Raw genomic sequence first — 21,326 nt, forward strand, 5'->3', positions numbered from 1 at the left:
GCCTTCATGAACTTCTCACAAGGTGGTTTGATATTCATCATGCTCCAAACACCTAAGAAGAGTACCATCTTGACCTCGTCGATATAGGGTGTTGGCTATGATGGTGTAATGGGAGGCTTTGCAGATAAAGGTCCATTTTTGGTTATTGGATAGGTTAGGTTGCATGGTATTGGATTTTAAATAGGTATATATTTCACCATATATGGGAGAATCAGGTCCAACCAAATGGCATATAACTTGAGATTGTGGATCTTCATATGCAGTAGTATATAATTGTTCAACTAAAAACTCATATCGCTCATGCTTTTAAAGTATCTCCAACAAGGAAGCAATGGTTTCCATAGCGTCAACTACTTTATTTTCTAACCGAGGTACTTGTTCAAAGTGAATAGAGATAAAATAATTTTTAAATTCATCTACCATATGTTTATATGACATTAACTTTTCATCATTTGTATGATAGTCATCATTCACTTGATTGATAACCTGGAACTGAGAATCTCCATAAACATTGAGATTTGTTATCTTCCATTCCACTGCCATCTTTATTCCAGTCACTAATGTTTCATACTCAGTCATATTGTTTGTACAAGGAAACATTAATCGGTATAATTTAGGTATGGTATCTCCTTGTGGTGTAACAAATAATATCCCAGCTCCTCATCCATGTTGAGTGTATATCCATCAAAATATAAATTCCATGTATTTTTAGTGATAGTTAAAATTGAAGCATCAGGAAAATCTGAGTAAATTGGTTTATTATCTAACAAAAGTGCCTCTGCTAACTGGTCTGCAATCACTTGTCCTTTAATAGATTTTCTATCATCCACATATTGTATATCAAACTCACTGAGAATAAGAACCCATTTTTCTAATCTCCTTGTTAAGTCTGCCTTGTTGAGCAAATATTTTAAAAGATCTATCTTGGCTATCAATTTTATAGAACGAGTTAACATATAATGACACAATTCTTGGGATGCAAAAACTACGGCCAAACATGCATGCTCAACAAGAGTGTAATTTATTTCATAGCCAACAAGAGTCTGGTTGATATAATAGATATCTCTTTCCTTCCCCTCGTGATCTTCTTGAACTAGAAGAGCACCAATAGATGTTTGAGTAGTTCATATGTAAAGTAAGAGGGGTTTCCCTTCAATAGGAGGCATAAGAACAGGTGGATTCATTAGATACTCTTTCAGCATCTAAAAATATTGTTAACACTTGTCATCCCACTTGAAAGGTACATTTTTGTGTAAGAGATGTGAGAAAGGATGACATTTAGCAGCTAGCTATGAAATAAATCTTCAGATGGATTGCAATTTTCCTTGTAAAGAATGCAACTTACTGATATTCTTGGGAGGTGGCATCTCCATAATAGCTTTTACTTTCTCAGGATCTACTACTATTCCATTTGTTGACACTATGCAACCAAGGAGTCTACCAAATGTCACTCCAAAAATACACTTTTTAGGATTCAAGTATACATTAAACTTCTCCATGCAATCAAAGATTTTACGTAGGATATCAAGATGCCCTTCTATGGTGTATGACTTTCCCAAGATGTCATCTACATAATCTTCCATAAAGGTGTGCATCATATCATGAAAGATTGTAGTCATTGCCCTTTGGTATGTTGCTCCTACATTTTTCAATCTAAATGGCATGACATTCCAACAATAGGTTCCCCAGGGATAGGTAAATGTTGTTTTGTCTTGATCTTCTACGACTATCCTTATCCGATTATAACCAAAAAATCCATCTATCAAGGATAACATAGTGTGTCTTGCAGTTAAGTCCACAATAATGTCTATGTTAAGCAAAGGAAAATCATCCTTTGGACATGCTTTGTTCAAGTCTCAAAAATCTATGCAGACTTTGATGCTCTTATCTGGTTTTGAAAAAGGTACTATGTTTGAAATGCATCCTGCATAATCAATAGATCTGATAAATCCTACATCTAGCAGCTTCTTCAACTCAGCTTTGACCAATAGATCTATATCCAAGTGCATTTTTCTCAACTTTTTCTTTACGGGCTTAACCCCGAGAGATATGGATAAATCATGCATGATTAAATCAGGATCTAAACTAGGCATATCCGCATATGACCAAGAAAAATTAATTTGGTTTTCTCTAAAAATCTTGATAAAAAAGTTCTTCTCTTCTGGTGATAATGATGCTACCAAATGAAGGTTCTTAGGATTATCCTCTGTTCCAATGTTGACAGGTATTGTTGGTTCTATGATGATTGAAGACCTTTCTTGATATTCGGGTTGGGGAAGAATGTCAAGCCTCTCATCCTTTGGCGCCTCGAAGAGGTTTTCACCATTGGATACGTCTTTTCTTTTTACTTTTTCAAGATCTAATACTGTCGCATTACAGTTTTCACCTTCAGATCTATTGTTCATTTTTGCATTTTTATGACTAAAAGGCTTGGCATTTTCTCTAGATGTGGTTGTAGTATTAAGTTTCTCAGTTGAATATGTATCACCGACTCCTGCATATTAAAGACCCGTGGGATTCAGAAAGTTTGTGATAGCATGGTCATCCAAAAAGGTTTGGAGTTCAAGTGGGTCTTCTTGCCCCCAATCTATAAGTTCAAGGTTTACAAGGGGAAGATCATTAGGCTCATTGGTATCAAAAGACATGATAGTAAGAATTTGAGTGTTTTAGAGGTCAATGACTCTATCTTCAAGTTCGAGATCAATAACCACCTCAAGGTTGTCTGATTCATCCGATATCCAACCCTCCTCATGAGAGTCAGTCGTAGCATTTTGTTGTCCTTTCTCTAATGGTCTAGAACTTGAACTAAGTCCCTCATTGTCAATTCTATTGTATGAATTAATTACATCTATTTGCTTGTCTTCAAAAGACACCTCTGAAAGCCCCTCCCATTCATGAGAATTAGTTTCACTATTTTCTTGCAATTCTTGAATCTTCTTATACAAATTACATGTAGCTTCTTCAATATCTTCATTATATCCCAATCCTTTTGTTTCATTAGGAGCTTGTAAAATAGGTTGTATAGGTTCTACAATTCCTTGCTTTCTTAATCCAATGGGACCATGGCCATCGTATCCCATCTTTTACATTATAGTGAATCCTTTTCCATATTGTTCAAGAGGTAATTGAATATCTGATTCTGATGTATCTACCTTATCTTCTTCTTCTTATTTATATAACAATGCCTTAATATCTTTTTCATCAGTCTCCTCTGATAATGTCCCTCGCCTAATAAAAGTATCATTCAGCTATCTCTTAGAATAAAAAGATGTTTGTCTACCCAACATTGGCTGGCCATAAGATTTAGGTGAAAGTGGGAGTTGTGAAACACAAAAGGTTTTCTCAATAGAATATTCTCCCATACCTTGAACTTTGATCTTAAGCTTTTGTTCAACTACTTTAGATGTGGAAGGTGCTGAAATTGGATCATTTTGTGATATAGGAGGTGAAACTGGCCGGTTATTTGGGACAATTAATTCAGGTTTTGGCTTGATGGTATTGCAATATTGGAAGGGATTGGGATCTCCTTGAATTGTAATCTCTTAACTATTATAATAAAATTTCAGACATTGATGATATATGGAAGGAACTGATTTCATTGCATGTATCTAAGGTCATCCAAGGAGTATGTTATATGCTAGATTAAGATCAAGTACTTAGAAAACCATGTCTTTTTCTACTAGTCCAACTCTAATGGGTAATACAACAGATTCTTTTGACGTTCTCTCTTCCTCATCATATGCTTTGATTGTTGTAATGGTGAAAAAGGGTGAATGTTGGAGAGATCGAGAGGAAATATTTTCTTCCCTCCGAGGAGAGATGAAAGTTTCACTGCAGATTTCCCTTCAAACACCTTATCCACATTACATTTAAAAGAGGAGGAGATTCATTAGATCCAATCTCTTAGGGAAGAGATTGAATACTAAATGAATTGATAATGGGATAGAAATGATAAGCTAACCCCTCTTTTAGAATGGAAAATGATTGAATTATGTTAAGTGTAAAAGTAGCAAATAATTGATTATAACTCAAGATAGAAGCGTGAGATGAAGTTGTGCACCTGGATCTAGCTATAACATGTCGAGACGAAGTTGCCTTGCGAATTTCAAGAAACATTGTCGGGACCGTGTTGAAAGTGTCCACGGTCCTCTAAAAAATTCGTGAAACGAAAAGGGTTTTTCTGCCTCTACAAATGGAGTCTGAATCTGTAAACACAACTGCGCACCTGCAACCTACACACAAAAAAGAGAGGAAAAGGGGTTGGGATTGGGGGTTTGCCTTTAGGTCAAACCCCAGTTTTGGAATTAACCAAGTGATGAAAGAAAGTCCTTGTAAGTAAATGTAAATGAAAGACTGAAATGTAAGTCACCTCAAGGGAGGTTGTAGATACAATGTAGATAGATTTGCTTGTGTGGAAATGAATGTTGAAAGGGATCTCCTCTTCAATGGTTGAATCCTTGATGTGAATGCAACATCTAGCCTTGAAGGGAGACTTGAGAATGCTCAATGCTGGAAAAGGAATGCTTGAATGTTTGAATTCTCTTGAATGCTTGATCTCATATAAACTTCCCACTCATCCCACTTATGCAAATGAGAGGACAAATGCGACACATATACTCGTCAATTAGGGTTAATTGACTGATTTTCCATCACAGGTCGACATGAGGAAGGTTTTTCCCGCTCAATGCAAAGTCCAATGCAAAAATGGGACAGAGGGGGCCCAAAAATTGGGCCAGGAAAAGGGCACCACACCCCTATCCTAGGGGGGACAGGGGCACCACACCATTGTCCTGCCCTTGTCTTAGGACAGAAAGCAGGTTCAGGCAGTGCAGAGGGCTGAACAAGGTAGTTTCCAAGGGTTGAGCAAGTCTCGGGTCTCCGATCAAGCTTAGGGATTCGAATCGCCAACGTGAAGACCCTAATGTGTCGTAAATTGAAAGGGTCGCAATTTAATGACACTACAATTGTGATCTTTTTCTTTGGATCCACGACATTCTCTGAAAACCCCAATGTAAGGACTAATTTAAAAGTGCATATATTCAAACCAACCCCTCCATCTATTAAGACTCATTTTATTCAGTGCTTATGTACAAGGACTTCTATATGAAGAGGAGCATTATGAGGTTGGCTTGTGGAAAGATCATTATGTTCATTGAAAGACAAGAAATGAGGTATGGTTAAGTGTCCTACCATGGGTTGAAACTGTGCAGGATCAAGGTATCGGGATATGCTGGTTTCTTGTAGAGATTTCTCCAAAATTTCTTTATGAGTAGGTGACAAGCATAAAATATCTAAAATAGATATATGAGCGGGTATTTTCTTAAGCTGATCAAGGACATTGTATTGATTAGTCATGGAAGATGGCTTAGGCAATGCTCCTTGAAGAGTGACTTTTCCACGTCGTGTTGTCATATTGCAATCAGATTTATTATTGATAGTAATCACATTCACATGAGAATCACTTTCAGAAATATGATTTATAACATATTCATAATACTTATTTGTATAGTTCACTTTCTCATTTCTTGATTTAGAGGAATTTCCTTTATCATAATTTGGAAGGGGATCCTTAAATGCCACATGTTCATCATTGGATTTATGACCATCTACAGATATGTCTCCTTTATCAATCAAATCTTGTATGACGTGTTTCAATCTCTGACAATCATTGGTCTTATTCCCTTTATTTCTACGAAACTCACAATAGTCTTGATCATTCCACCATGCAGGTTTAACCTTTGGTTCACAATCTTTTTCTTCGGGTAAAGTGATGATATTGTTTGAGATAAGCTTCCTCAAAGCAATTTCCAAAGGCTCACCTAGTGGAGTGAATTTCCTTCGAGGAGGATAAGAAGTTTTGGGCTTTGATGCATTATTGTTATTCTGATTGTCTTTATTATTTTGAGGTCCCGATAAGTTTAAGATGGGTTGTTTAATCTTAAGATTTTGTGCATCTACTACCCCATCATTAATAATGTTTTTGTTCTTGGTCCAAAATCATGATTTATCATTGTTATTACCTAAACCAACATTATCATTGTAAATCTTGATCACTTCTTTTTCTATCAATGCTTTTTCAATAGTAATCTACCATTATCTATCATTTTTGCAAAAGTAGGAGGACTTTTAAGTTGCAACTGATAGCTCAATTCAGAATTCAGATTATGAATGAAAATTTCCATCTTTTGATCTTCAAGTATATCGAGGGGATACTTAGTCTCAAGATGCCTCCATCTTTGTAAGAAATTTGTGAAGGATTCACCATTGCATTATTTGCTATTACAAAGATCTAGCATAGAAACTTAATGTTCGATGTTATATGAAAAATGTTTAAGAAACTTATCAACAAGTTCACCAAATGATTTGATGCTAGGTGGTAAATTATAAAACCATTCAATAGCTTGTCCACCCAAACTTTTAGGGAATAATCGCATCAAGTAGGTATCATTATGAGAAACTTCCATACACATTGCGTAAAACTCTTTGATATGATCATGTGGATCCCCTTTCCCCTTATACTTATCAAACTTGGGAATGTTGAAATTTGGGGGAAATTGAAGCATAGCCAAGTTTTTATCAAATTTATAAAGAGATATGTCTTCAAGTGAATATTGTTAAAAGGATGACCCTGATTGTATCTTGGCAACTTGAGTTTGCAACTCTTGTATTTGTTGAACAAGAGTACTCAAAGGATTTACGAGAGAACTTTTATCTTTCTTGTTTTTATGCGATTCAACTTGATTTGTTTCATTGTTTGTGTTGGTATTAGTATCATCATTTTTCTCATTATTTTCCTTAAGCTTAGATACATGAAAATCAGATGGAAGTTTTAAACCTTGATGTACAAGGTGAAGAAAGTATTTCTTTTTTTCCTTCTCCATAACCTTTTATATGAGTTTTAGAAATTTAGGATGTTGTGATGCACCAAGGACTTTTTATTCATCCACATAACTATCACTATCATCATCAAACAACGGATTTGAGTGTTGTCCAAAGAGATCAATAGGATCAAAGATATTCTTGTTTCTATCCTGATACGACATTGTGGCGTTACTAGATCTCTAACTTCTTGTTTAAACCATATGGGGTTCTTTCCAAACTACGTTGTATGTTGGGAAATGTATGTTCATTGCTTGTTATGACCAATGTAAGTTTTTGGTATCAATATTCTTGGTGTGCAAGTTTTGATTTGTTCTATAAAGTTTGGCAATCTTGGACTATTAAGAAATAGTGATATCAAAGTAAGCCAATTTTAGGAGATGATGAATCTCTAAATGGTAATAACTCACTTTGCCAAGATTTTGATTATAGCTCCTATGTTAGAAGGATGATAAATCTTGATAGTGGAACTAAATCAATAAAAGGATAAGACAAATCTCAAGGTCACCAATGTTTATCTTGATCTTGAATGTATTGTCAATATGGTCTTATGTGTAAAGTGCTCAAGAACCCTATTGGTTTAACTAGATATGTTATCCGTAACAATCAAAATGAATCTTTCTTCGAAATGGGTATCTGAATTTGTTGTTTTCAAAATTTTTTGCAGAGGACCAAAGATATCAACTCTCACAAAAGTGCTAAAACAAATGCGTTAAAATTTTTCACAAAAGCGCTATTTAAATGTGTAAATATGCTATTGTATTGAGTAAAATCATTATTTTCTTCCTTGAATGCGCTAATCTGTGTTGCAAAAATGCTAAAAGATTTCTCAAAAGTGCTAAACTGTTTAATGAAAGCGCTAAGATATTTAACAAATGTGTTGCGCTATTTTACACAAGCACTAATATTTATTCCAAAGGCGCTACTCTATGTAACAAATATGCTATTTTGAGTCTCAAATGCGAAATTATGCCTTTTTCTAGTAAAAATTTTAGTTTTCTACTGTCTAAAATGGGATGATTTTTCTCTGTTTTGACCCTACTTATTTCATGATGCCAACAAGGAGCTTAATGGGTTTTTAAATAAAATCAAAATGGTGTGTTGATAATGACTCCCAAATTGTCGAATCTTGCATTGATAAGCAAAAAGCTTACAAGTATTTCAGTGACAACAAAAGTAAATGCTTGAATAATTTAGCCAAAGAATGGATGGTGACATCATTAGGAGGACAATCTCAGCTTCCTAAGACGCTTCACCGCTCTCTTTTTATTAAAGAGATCTTTCATTTGATAGTCCTACTCCACAGAGAAAAAGGAAGCTCTGATTCTACTGAATTTGAAATGTGGATGTACCTTTTCATCACAGTCATATCAGCAGGAGAACAATTCATTGATTGGGGTCGTCTTATTAGTGATTGCATACATAATCAATTCATCCATTTCAAGATGAGTCAATGCTTTCACATGACTTACTATTTGATATATGCAATCGTTAATCTAAGGTCATGGCCAGGTTTGAGTACAACTGGTGTTCTGAATCCGAAAACACAGATCTACAACTACTACAAGCAGCTGCAGCTGGAGGAGAGATTCATGCATTTCAAATGAGTGAATGATGCCTTTACAATGCTAGCAGTGAGGCTACTTCAAGGAAATACAACTATCAAAATATCGAAAGAAGCAACAACATTGATAAAGAAGTATGGAAGTTACTTCATTCAATTTCCAAAATTCACCTACCTTCGAGTAGGGGGATTCAATGGCTATCCTTATAGGTTGCCAAGGTATGTGAATGATAAGCTCTTCTTGATTGAGATTTGTAGACAATTGATGTCAGTCCAGAAGAAATGCAGAGATAGGAAGAACAAAGGAGTTACCTTCCCTATTTTCCTTGGTCATTATAAATGTGAGTCCAACTCAAAAGCAGAATATGTGGAAAGGGCTCTAGCCAAAATAAATTTTTACACCTACCAAATGAGATTCCCCTTTGATAGTAAAGTATATGTCAAGAATAATTTGAGACTTCATCCTGGGTACCTCCATTTCCCAAATGTTGAAGACTTATGGGAAGATTGTGAGGATGAATTTGAAGTTAGGAAAAGATATTGGACAAGATTCACCTTGAAACAAATCTGTGATTTTAAGATGGAATGGATCATTAAAGGTATTGAAGATGATGAATCAGATCTAATTGATCCCTTTTATTTTGAGAAGATCCAGGCTCAACCTCTTCCTACTATTAATTGGGTAGATCCAGAGGTTAGAGATGTTAGAGAAAGAACCAGTTTCGTATCAAGAAGTCAGAAGATTGGGTCAAAAAGAGGATAGCACAAATGATTGCTACAAAGCCAACAAGTAGAAAGGAGGCACCAATGAGAACCAACCATCAAGATAGTTCTATTTCATCAGTTCCTTCTCATACACTAGTTGCGGATATTATTTCTCACTAGAAATCTCAAGGAAGCAGCGGAGATGAAGATCCTCCAAGAAGAAATAATCTCCAAAATACATGTAGAGATGAGCCCATACAAAAGAAGAAGAAATCAAGTTTAAAAGACAAAGAAGAAAATTATACTTCAAGAGAATAAAAAGATCAAGACCCAGTAGAAGTCTGAGATGATCCAAGGCTTGATGAAGGTATACCAACTATGTCACCTTCAATCCTCATTGAATCTCCTCATCATGAAGTACAATACCCTACTTCAACTATGGAGCCTTCTTTCCTAAGGAATCCAGTTGATCAAATAAAAGAAGTTAGAGAGAAATCAACTTCACTAGTACTTGAGCAACAAGTCTTCAACAAAATAATGTACAAGAGCCCTCAGAAAGTCTTTCCCTCCCATGGTTGGAACAAGCCTATTGAAAAAGAGAAAATTAAAGGAGTTAGTGGTTCTTGAATTCAACACAATGTCTGATCTTTTCAAGAAACCTGTGAAGCCAAAGAAAATTGTGAGATTTTGCCAAGATCTAGAGGCAATGGAAAGTACATATAAGAGAGAACAAAATAGATGAAGAAATTAACTGTATTCTATCAAGATGCAAAATATGATCAACTGGATCATCAATCATTACATACAATGAATATGAGCCTGCTTATATAAGCAAGGCTATATGGATATGTGAGCACACAAACATGACATGTGGCTCAATAAGAAACAAGGGTAGGTAGGAAATAGGTGTGGTAGGTAGGAGAAACAATAAAATATTCCACATGAGGTGGATCACCCACCGAAGGTGGAATTATCACTCCACAATAAGTGGATATGATAGAGTAGTAACAAAATCAACACCATAAAAGGTGGAAATTCTCCTACACACACTATTCCAATGTGACACAAACACCCAAGTGTCTCATACCCAAACTAATATGAAATGCATTATCCTAAGTAAACTTAAGTAAGGTGTAATAATATCCAAGATGAATAATTATTTACACCAACACCCCCCCTTAAGTGCAACTTAGGGGAATGCACTAAATGATAGTTCTGATACTTAATGTAAGTACAGATCCAATAGCCAACAAGATGAGAGGGGGGGGTGAATCATACAAACTTAATCTTCCATAAAAACATCAGATTCAACCTTGGTAACATATACTTCAGTAATATAACCAAAACTACTAAACATGCAAATTCAAAAGCATATAAACATCATATCACTCATAACACCAGATTTAACGTGGAAACCCAAATAGGGAAAAACCACTATGGGATTTCAGACCCACTAAGAAATATACTCTTCTAGAGTATGCTCGGTTAAAAGCAAATCATGTTAAAGATTACAAACACATTGCTAGATGTGACCCCATTAAGGGATTTCCCTTAGATCTGTTAGGATCTTCACCTTGTTAGAAGTGACCTTGTTAAAGGATTTCAAACACTCAATCAAAATGTCACCTTGCTAGAGGGTTTTACAAATAAGACTGTTAAGTCCACTCAGTTAAGAGATTTTATGTCACTTTCACAAAATAATAGTAATAAAAATCTATCTGCAACTTCACATCTAAAATGCTAAAGCAGATTCTTATTTGCTCAATACAATCTAGACATAGAACTAATCTTGTCCATTTGTTGGGCTTCTATACTCTGTTATTCAAACAGGTCTTCAAGTTTTTGTGCTCGGTAATCACTATGTAGCATCCCTATGCATACATTTGCCCGCATGCATTGTTTATCAACAGTTCCCTATTTATAAACAATTCGCCAACCGCCTAATCTCCTTGATCACACTTCCCATGATCAATCATAGCCATCAGATCTTCAAACTTGTCCAGGTTCAATGTATCCTTCGATTTGAAAAATGTTTTACCCCACCTAGGAACTTGCATATATTTCTTGGAACTTGTGCTAGGGTAATGCGGTTCAATCTGCGCTGTAGATCTTCATGTCGATTTTCCTTTGCCATAGATTCATTAACAAACTTCATTTACGGCATACCAATCATTTAATCAGTTCCAGCTCATCAGCTTCCTTCATTAAATAACACATGTAACCATTTAATGTATTATGTTATAGCTCGGTTACAACTCAGTAACAACTCGGTAAATACTAAACTTTACTCGGTAGACATTCCACCTTCATTAACCAATAGCGATAACCTTAGGGTTTACCGACTAGGTTCCTTGCTCGGTAACATAGTATAGTATTAACCTTACAATTTACAACATATGTATGATGTTAAAACAATCTAAACATCATGATCTCATCATTGTCTAACTCAGTAATAGTTGCCCATTGAATACCTTATTCATCCCCTTATTCATCATATTCTTTCTGTGTCTTTTACCATCATCTTTATACTCATCAAATCATACTTCTCAAGATATGGCAACATCATACTGAATTAGAAAATCAATTTCTTGACATCAATGACAAAATAATATATTAAGATAGTAAATCATCCTTAATCAGTTATATCCATAATCATCAACAACCTTCTCAATATCCTTATTGAAATGCTAACAGTCACCCATTGTTTGTTATAATGCCAAATGCCAACAATCTCCCCCTTTGGCATTGATGGCAAAACCAATTGATTTGACCTAATTGATTCGGATTGTTGTGAGTTGTTTGTGAGATTCTGAAATGCTCTCTTCCTGTCATCAGAATTCTCCCCCATTCATTAGACTTCTCCTCTTTTCTCAGTCTTTCTTTTCTGCTTTTTTTTCAGTCTTTTCAGTCATTTCTAGTCTTCTTCTCCAGTCTTCTCCCCCTTTGACAACAATGCCAAAAAGTAAAGAATTAAGACATAATTTCTTCCTGTATGAAGTGAATTCCTGTTGTAATGTGTCCACTTAGTCTCGGTCAGAGCATTTTGTCTTCAATTCCTATTTCCTGTATTGTTTCCTGCACACCTTTAAAAAACATCCTAAAGTGTGTAAATCAGCATCAACTCCTAAAAGATATTTTGTAGAGTCATCGAATTGATGCTTTCACCGAACTCGATCAGTGAGTAGAAGATAGGGGTAGGACCCCTAACTTACTTCTGAGATACTCAAAAGTGTCCCTTGGTAGTGGCTTGGTGAAGATATATGTTATTTGTTCCTTTGTGCTGACATACTCCAACACCACTTTCTTCTCTTGAGCTTCTTCTCTAAGATAATGATATTTGATAGAGATGTGCTTTGTCTTAGAGTGCATAACAGGATTTTTCAAAATGTTAATGGCACTAGTATTGTTACAGAATATAGTTACTGGCTCGGTAACTTTCTCATGTATACCTTCCAACAGTTGTTTGATCCATGCTATGTTGGTACAATTCAATGTTGCAGCAACGTATTCAGCTTCTATTGTTGACTGTGAAACACATCATTGTTTCTTGCTAAGCCAACTCACTAGTCTTTCTCCTAAAAAGAAAGCTCCTCCACTTGTGCTTTTTATGTCATCAATGTTGCCTGCCCAATCAGCATCAGTATACACTTTTAAATCAAAATCGTTTCCTTTCTGATATACTAAGCCATAATCTTCAGTGCCTTTTAAGTATCTGAAAATTCTTTTGATTGTTGTCATGTGTGTTTCCTTAGGATCTGCAGAGAATCTTGCAACTATACCTACTGCATGTGCTATGTCTGGCCTGCTGTGAACAACATATTACAACTTTCCAATCATGGATCGGTAAAGTGTCTCATCAACAGATGCAGATTCATCATTTTTTGATAGTTTGCAGTTGGTAGTAATAGGAGTACTTACTGGCTTTGAATCCTTCATTCCAAATTTCTTCAAGATTTCCTTTATGTACTTGGATTGAGTAATGAAAATCTCATTTTTTATTTGCAGTATCTGTAAACCTATAAAATACTTTATCTCACCGATTAATAAAATCTCAAATTCTTTGCTCATTTCATTTCCAAAGTTCTTGCATAAAGAGTCATTTCCACAAAATATAATATCATCAACAAATATGGTTGAGATCAGTATTCCATTTTCATCATTCTTCATGTACATATTGTTGTTCTCACTTGTCCTTATAAAACCAATCTTAATCAAATAAGAGTGCAATCTTTCATACCATGCTCTAGGTGCTTGTTTCAGACCATATAATGCTTTGTTCAATTTACATACCTGATCTTTACTCTTGTCTTCAACAAATCCTTCAGGTTGTTCAATAAAAACTTCTTCTTCTAATATTCCATTCAGAAATGCAGATTTGACATTCATTTGATATACCTTGAAATTCTTAAAAGCAGCATATGCCAACAATGTTCTTACTCCTTCAAGTCTAGCCACAGGTGCAAAAGTTTCACCATAATCAATTCCTTCTTCTTGAGCATAACCTTTGCATACTAGTCTTGCTTTATTTCGAATGACCTCACCTTTTTCATTTAGCTTGTTTCTAAAAATCCACTTTGTACCAATTACATTTTTGTCCTTCGGTCTTGGGATTAGTGTCCATGTGTCATTCTTCTTGATTTTATCAATCTCTTCTATCATAGCATTTATCCAATCTTCACTGTTAAATGCCTCTTTCACTATTCTCGGTTCAAATTCAGATATCAGACATGTGTTCAGTCTCGGTTTGTTCCTTGTCATCACTGGATCATCCTTATCTCATATAATCTAACTTGGTGCATGATGTCTTCTAACATACTTGGCTAATACAGGCTCGGTAGGCTCTGTATGATCTTCATCATCACTTGGTAATTGGATATTCTCTTCATTTTCTTCAACAGTTTTCTTGGTAGGACTTGTCAGTTGAACATAGACAAATTCATCATAATCTTTTGGTTCTTTGGAATTTCCTTCATCATTTCTTTCTGCAAATTCATCAATTTTCACATTTGCACTTTCTACTATTTTGTTAGATGATTTGATCAGACATTTAAATGCTTTGCTTCTAGAAGAATAACCTAGAAATGTTCCTTCTTCACTTTTCTGATCAAACTTGTCATTTCTATCATCTTTGTGTACATAGCATCTACTTCCAAAGATTTTAAAATAACTTACATTAGGTTTCTTGTCATACCAGATTTCATATGGTGTCTTCAAAGTACCTTTCTTCAGTTATATTCGGTTCAGGGTGTAAACTGTTGTGCTTATTGCTTCCCTCCAAAATGTTTGTGGCACTTTCTTTTCAATCATCAGGGTTCTGGCACAATCCACAATAGATATGTTTCTTCTCTCAGCAATTCCATTTTTTTGTGGAGTTCTCGATGCAGAGACTTGTCTTTTAATACCATGATCATTGCAGAATAAGTTGAACTCATCAGATGTGAACTCTCCTCCTCTATCTGATCTAAGACATTTCAGTTGTCTTCCTGTTTCATTTTCAACTCTTGCCTTGTACCATTTAAACATTTGAAAAGCTTCTGATTTTTCTTTTAAAAACATTACTGACATCATCCTTGAGTAATCATCCACAAATAATATGAAATATTTGTCACCATAATAACTTTGAACTTTCATAGGACCACAAAGATCAGTATGCACAAGATCTAAAATTCCCTTAGAGGTGTAAGACTTACTTGTAAAGCTTGATCTTGTCATTTTACCCATCTGGCACCCTCGACACATAGCATTCTCAGGTTTTTCAAGACTCGGTAGACCTTTTACTCGGTGCTTCTTACTTATTTTGATCAGATTATCAAAATTTACATGACAAAACCTTTTATGCCATAACTAGGTATCATCTATCTTTGCATGCAGACACTTGTTCCGAGTTGAGTCAAGGTGAAATGTATTACCTTTTGTTTGTGTCCCGGTAGCAGCTAACTTTCCATGCTTGTCATGAACTTTGACAATTCCTTTCTGAAATTCTATTCGGTAACCTGTATTGTTTAGCTGTGCTACACTCAACAAATTGTATTTCAAACCTTCAACCCAATAAACATCATTTCATCTTGCATTGTCAAGAAGTGTTATAGATCCTTTACCTCTTACTGGACATGGTGCATCATTACCAAATCTTACATAGCCTCCATCATAATCTTCTAACATAAAAAACTTGTGTTTATCACCTGTCATATGATGTGAGCATCCACTATCTATGATCCAAGAATCATTAGTATTTATGTGAGATATTAGGGCTTTTTCTTCATACCTTTTTTCATCTGATCCATCTTTGATAGCCACATAAACTACTTCCTCTGTATCAGTTTCATCTGATTTATCATCGTTGGATTCCTCATCGGCTATTAAGCATGTCTTTCTATCTCTTCTTCTGAAGTCTCGGTGTCCTCTGTAATGATTATCTTTCTGTCTATCATCTCGGTAATCTCTCTTTTCAGTAGAATCTTTGTCAGGACAGTTAGAAGCCATATGTCCTATTTTATCACAATTGAAACATTTCAAAGGTAGTTTTCCTTTATAACTATATTTGAAAGCCCATAATGAAATAAACTCCAATTTTTTTGTCTACTCTTATATTACTTCTCCTTGGACTTACCTTTGTCTCTCGATAACCTTCTGGCTAATAGTGCTTCAAAGTCTTCCTGCTTTCTGATTTTCTCATACAGTTTGTGTACTTCTTCCATGTTCTTACGAAATCTTTCACTTGCTCCACTGTGATCTCCTTCAAAGTACTTATACTTTCTTTCATTGTAATTATTAGATTCATCAAGATGAAAAGAACTAAATGCAGATTCAACTTTATTTACCGAAGAACCACTATTATCAAAGTTACTTAACTCAAATGCATGTAGCTTACCAATAGTAGCATCTAAAGAAACTGGCATATTAGGTACAGACCTCAATTCATTTATTGCAGAGACTCGGATTGCATAAGCCGGTAGAAGGGTTCTTAACAACTTACTTGTTATATCATTTTCTTCAATAGTTCCACCTGCTCCTTTGATTTGATTGACAATCTCCTTTAGTCTTGTATTGTACTGGGTTATGTTCTCACCTTCATTCATCCTTATAGATTCAAGTTGTCCTCTTAGACTATCTACTTTTGCTCTTTGAACATGTTCATCACCGCCATATACAGATATGAGCTTGTCCCACATTGCCTTTGCATCATTGCAGCCTTCTAGATCATTAAACTCTGAGTCGGTCAATGCAGATGTTATTTCAATCATTGCTTGGATATGTTCTTGTTTTGCCTTTATTTCTTCCATAGTCAATGGATAGGTTCTCGGTGTGATGAAATCATTCTCCAGATAATATACAGCATATTCTCCAATACCTGATAGGTGCAGCTTCATCCTTTTCTGCCATGTAGAGAAACTTGACTTGCTCAGCTTCGGTGCATCCCTCTTATACATCTTTGGATCTTTGCCTCAAGTACCTTTAAACTTTTTCTTCTGGAGTCCAAAGCTCTGATACCAATTGATAGTTCTAATACTTAATGTAAGTACAGATCCAATAGGCAACAAGATGAGAGGGGGGGGTGAATCATACAAACGTAATCTTCCATAAAAACATCAGATTCAACCTCGATAACATATACTTCAGTAATATAACCAAAACTGCTAAACATGCAAATTCAAAAGCATATAAACATCATATCACTCATAACACCAAATTTAATGTGGAAACCCAAATAGGGAAAAACCACTGTGGGATTTTGGACCCACTAAGAAATATACTCTTCTAGAGTATGCTCGGTTAAAAGCAAATCCTGTTAAAGATTACAAACACATTGCTAGATGTGACCCGGTTAAGGGATTTCCCTCAGATCTGTTAGGATCTTCACCTTGTTAGAAGTGACCTTGTTAAAGGATTTCAAACACTCAATCACAATGTCACCTTGCTAGAGGGTTTTACAAATAAAACTATTAAGTCCACTCGGTTAAGAGATTTTCTGTCACTTTCACAAAATAACAGTAATAAAAATCTATCTGCAACTTCACATCTAAAATGCTAAAGCAGATTCTTATTTGCTCAATACAATCTAGACATAGAACTAATCTTGTCCATCTGTTGGGCTTCTATACTTTGTTATTCAAACAGGTCTTCAAGCTTCTGTGCTCGGTAATCACTATGTAGCATCCCTGTGCATACATTTTCCCGCATGCATTGTTTATCAACAGTTCCCTATTTATAAACAATTCGCCAACTGCTTAATCTCCTTGATCACACTTCCCATGATCAATCATAGCCATCAGATCTTCAAACTTGTCCAGGTTCAATGTATCCTTCGATCTGAAAAATGTTTTACCCCACCTAGGAACTTGCATATATTTCTTGGAACTTGTGCTAGGGTAATGCGGTTCAATCTGCGTTGTAGATCTTCATGCCGATTTTCCTTTGCCATAGATTCATTAACAAACTTCATTCACGGCATACCAATCATTTAATCAGTTCTAGCTCATCAGCTTCCTTCATTAAATAATGCATGTAACCATTTAATGTATTCTGTTACAGTTCGGTTACAACTCGGTAACAACTCGGTAAATACTAAACTTTACTCGATAGACATTCCGCCTTCATTACCGATAGCAATAACCTTAGGGTTTACCGACTAGGTTCCTTAGGGTTTACCGACTAGGTTCCTTGCTCGGTAACATAGTATAGTATTAGCCTTACAATTTACAACATATGTATGATGTTAAAACAATCTAAACATCATGATCTCATCATTGTCTAACTCGGTAATAGTTGCCCATTGAATACCTTATTCATCCCCTTACTCATCATATTCTTTCGGTGTCTTTTACCGACATCTTTATACTTATCAAATCATACTTCTCAAGATATGGTAACATCATACTGAATTAGAAAATCAATTTCCTGACATCAATGACAAAATAATAATATTAAGATGGTAAATCATCCTTAATCAGTTATATCCATAATCATCGACAACCTTCTCAATATCCTTATTGAAATGCCAACAATCTCCCATTGTCTGTTATAATGCCAAATGCCAACACTAAAGTCTACAATGCAACTAAGAAATGCAAGATGGGTCCCGGCTACAAGGCCATGTTATGTACCCATGTACAAATGCAAATGCATGCAAACCAATGCAATGAAATCTCTCACAAAGTGGGGAAAGAGAGAGAAAAACCCAATGGGAAAAAATCCTCCCCCAAAAGAGAGATAAAAACAATACAAGAGAACTCTCATAGAAGTATGTGAGGAAAAAAACCCCATGTGAGGAAAAAGTCCCCCCCATATGAGAGAAGAAGAGAAGCTAGGAAGCCCCCCCTCAATGTGGAATCTGCACCAATGATAGAAGCTTGATGATGTATGAAGAATCTGCTCCATGAATGTCGAACAACATTCCTCCCCTTAGGAAGAAATAAAACCAAAGGTGTATCCAAGAAGTCTCCCCAATCATGAAGGGAAGATGTATGAAAAAAACTCATGATGAAAGGAATCTCTGAAAACTGCTCAAGTGTCCCCATGTCGATGTTGAAAGATACCCCCTCCAAAGATGGTAAACTGCTCCACACTACTGAAAGAGGCACTCCAAGATGTAGTGGAGATGGATGTAGAACATGTCCCAAAGACTCACATGTCTCCTCTAAACATAAAGAGACCTCTTCCAACTATTGTACATAAGTACCACAATCGTGTCAACCTTAAAAGAATGATCATGTAGAGAAGAACAAGAGGGTCAGAGTGTTCCCTTGCAACAATCGAAGAAGGATCATCTTCATCAAAGAGAAGATGAATATCATCAATGATGTCTCCCAAATCTGAAATGTAGGATTCCACAAACAAACCTGCAATGTCTGGCAAGTAATCATCCCATGAAACTGAAGCTGGAAGACATGAAATATCCTGCTCCACTGAATCACATGAAGGCAAAATTATCGCACTATCCACATCATTAGGTGCAATAGGTGATGTGATATCAATAGGAGGAGATGAAACACAAGGCTCAAGAATGGGTTCACATGTGAGAATCCCCAAGTTCAAGTACCCAAAGTTCTCCTCAAAATATGAATCATCATAAGAAGTGTGATCATCTTGTGTAGAATCATCATATGTGAAATCATCATCATCAACAAAATCTGAAAAGGAGTATAACCGAGATGCATGATCAACCACCCCAGTTGCAATGATAGCTCTAGTCTCCAAGTCTCTAATGAAAACTGACTCAATGTGAACTCCACAATTCTCTTAGTTGCCCCATGTGTGGTTTGATAGATGGAAAGGAGATTGTTTGTCAAATGGGGTACACACAACACATCATTGAAGGAGTTATCCCCAATGGCAATAGAACCTTTCCCAATCACATCCATGTATGAATGATTGCCCATCAAAATCTGTGGCATGGTGCAAGGATCAAATGTAGATAACATAGACTTCAAAGATGCCATATGATGAGAAGCTCGTGAATCTAGAAGCCATCTCCCTGAATCATGACTTGTAGTAGCACAAAGAGATTTTCCTTTTCTTGTCCCAAAAGAGTGATTCTTCCCATTTGTAGAAGCCATGAATGCTTGCCCTTTCCCTTTTGATTGTGAGGAAGTAAAAGTTGATGAATCATCCTTCTTGTAGGCATTAGGCAAATCAATGTTATGCTTTTTGAAGATGTGTAAGATCATCAATCTTCTTAGAATGGAAACGCTGCTCCTCATGACCAACCTTTTTACAATAGGCACAAGTAGGTCTCTCCCTCTTTGTTGAATTTTTCCTCTTGGAAGAGGATGAATCTCCTTGTATTGGAGAGGATGGTGCTTTGTCCTTAGGCTTTGATTGCCATTTATTCTTGTTTGAGTTGTCCTTTTCTTGATTTCCATTGTTCCCTTGATTTTCCACTAATGCTTGAGACTTAGAACCCTTAAGATTGCCCATGCTTATCAAATTAGTTTGTTCCATCATCAACATTTTGACGAAAGCGTCAAATGTAGGCATTGTGTAGCTTGACCCCATTGTCATCCTATGGGTTTGGAAACTAGAAACAAATGTTGCATAATCTTGTGGAAGTTTGCCCATCAAATTGAAGATCAATTGAGTATCCTTCTTATCAATGCCACAATCCTTGAGTTGTGCCCTCAACTCTTTTGCCTTAGTGACATAATCTTGTATAGTATCTAACATGGTGAGATCACTATCAATTTGATATCCCCTAATCTCATCAACTTGACCGTACAAGTCTTGAAACTTTTGCCAAGCATCCCTAATTAGAGTACATTTCTCAATATGAAAAATGAGATCATTTGACACATACTTTCTTAAGGTACCAATTGCCATGATATTTTTAGTGATCCAATCCAAGTGACCAATAGGATCAGCCTTAGGATTGACAAGAGCAACAATAGCTCCAATAGTGCGTGTACAATAGGACACTTGCAAAACAAGGCAAGGTGGACTTCTGATTACAATTTAACAACTTCTTAAAATGAGATATAAGAGACTTCAACATGATAACTTAATGATGAAAGAATAGTACCAAACCGGTACTAAGAGGGGGGTGTGAATCAGTATAGACAAAAACACACTCTTAGACCGGTTTGTCAGTAGACACTGTGCATTGACAGACAAACAGTAACACAGGTCCTAAAACAGAGTACAACTGGCAAAAACCCAGAATAACTGAGACAAGCATAAACCGGTTAATACATATCTTCTCATATACTCTAACACTTTATTTCCATTTCACCCTAATACATGAACAAGTAATCTACCATCAAAGATATACATATGAGCAACTAGATCAACAAGATTCACTGGTTGACATAAAACAACAAAGCATCACATGAAGAAGACATCACACATGACACACATATTTTTCACGTGGAAACCCAACAGGGAAAAACCACGGTTGGGATGAATACCCACAAGATTATTTTTGAACTCTTTAGAAGTCCGCTCTGTTAGGAGCCTTGTCCGGTTAAAGACTGATACAATAGGTTCTGTTAGGAACTGATCCTGTTAGGGATCACTCGGTTAAGGGATGGCAAGAACACCCAGTTAAGGGTTAAACCCTGTTAAAGGTTACCTTGTTAAAGGATTTCAAGAACTCAATTGTTTTGAGTCACCCTGTTAAAGGATTTACAGCAAATTGGTTAAAGCTACCCTGTTAAGGGATATTCCAACTGTTGAGGTGGTTAGA

This window comes from Cryptomeria japonica, chromosome 3 (genome assembly GCF_030272615.1).
Source record: "Cryptomeria japonica chromosome 3, Sugi_1.0, whole genome shotgun sequence".
Taxonomy (NCBI): domain Eukaryota; kingdom Viridiplantae; phylum Streptophyta; class Pinopsida; order Cupressales; family Cupressaceae; genus Cryptomeria; species Cryptomeria japonica.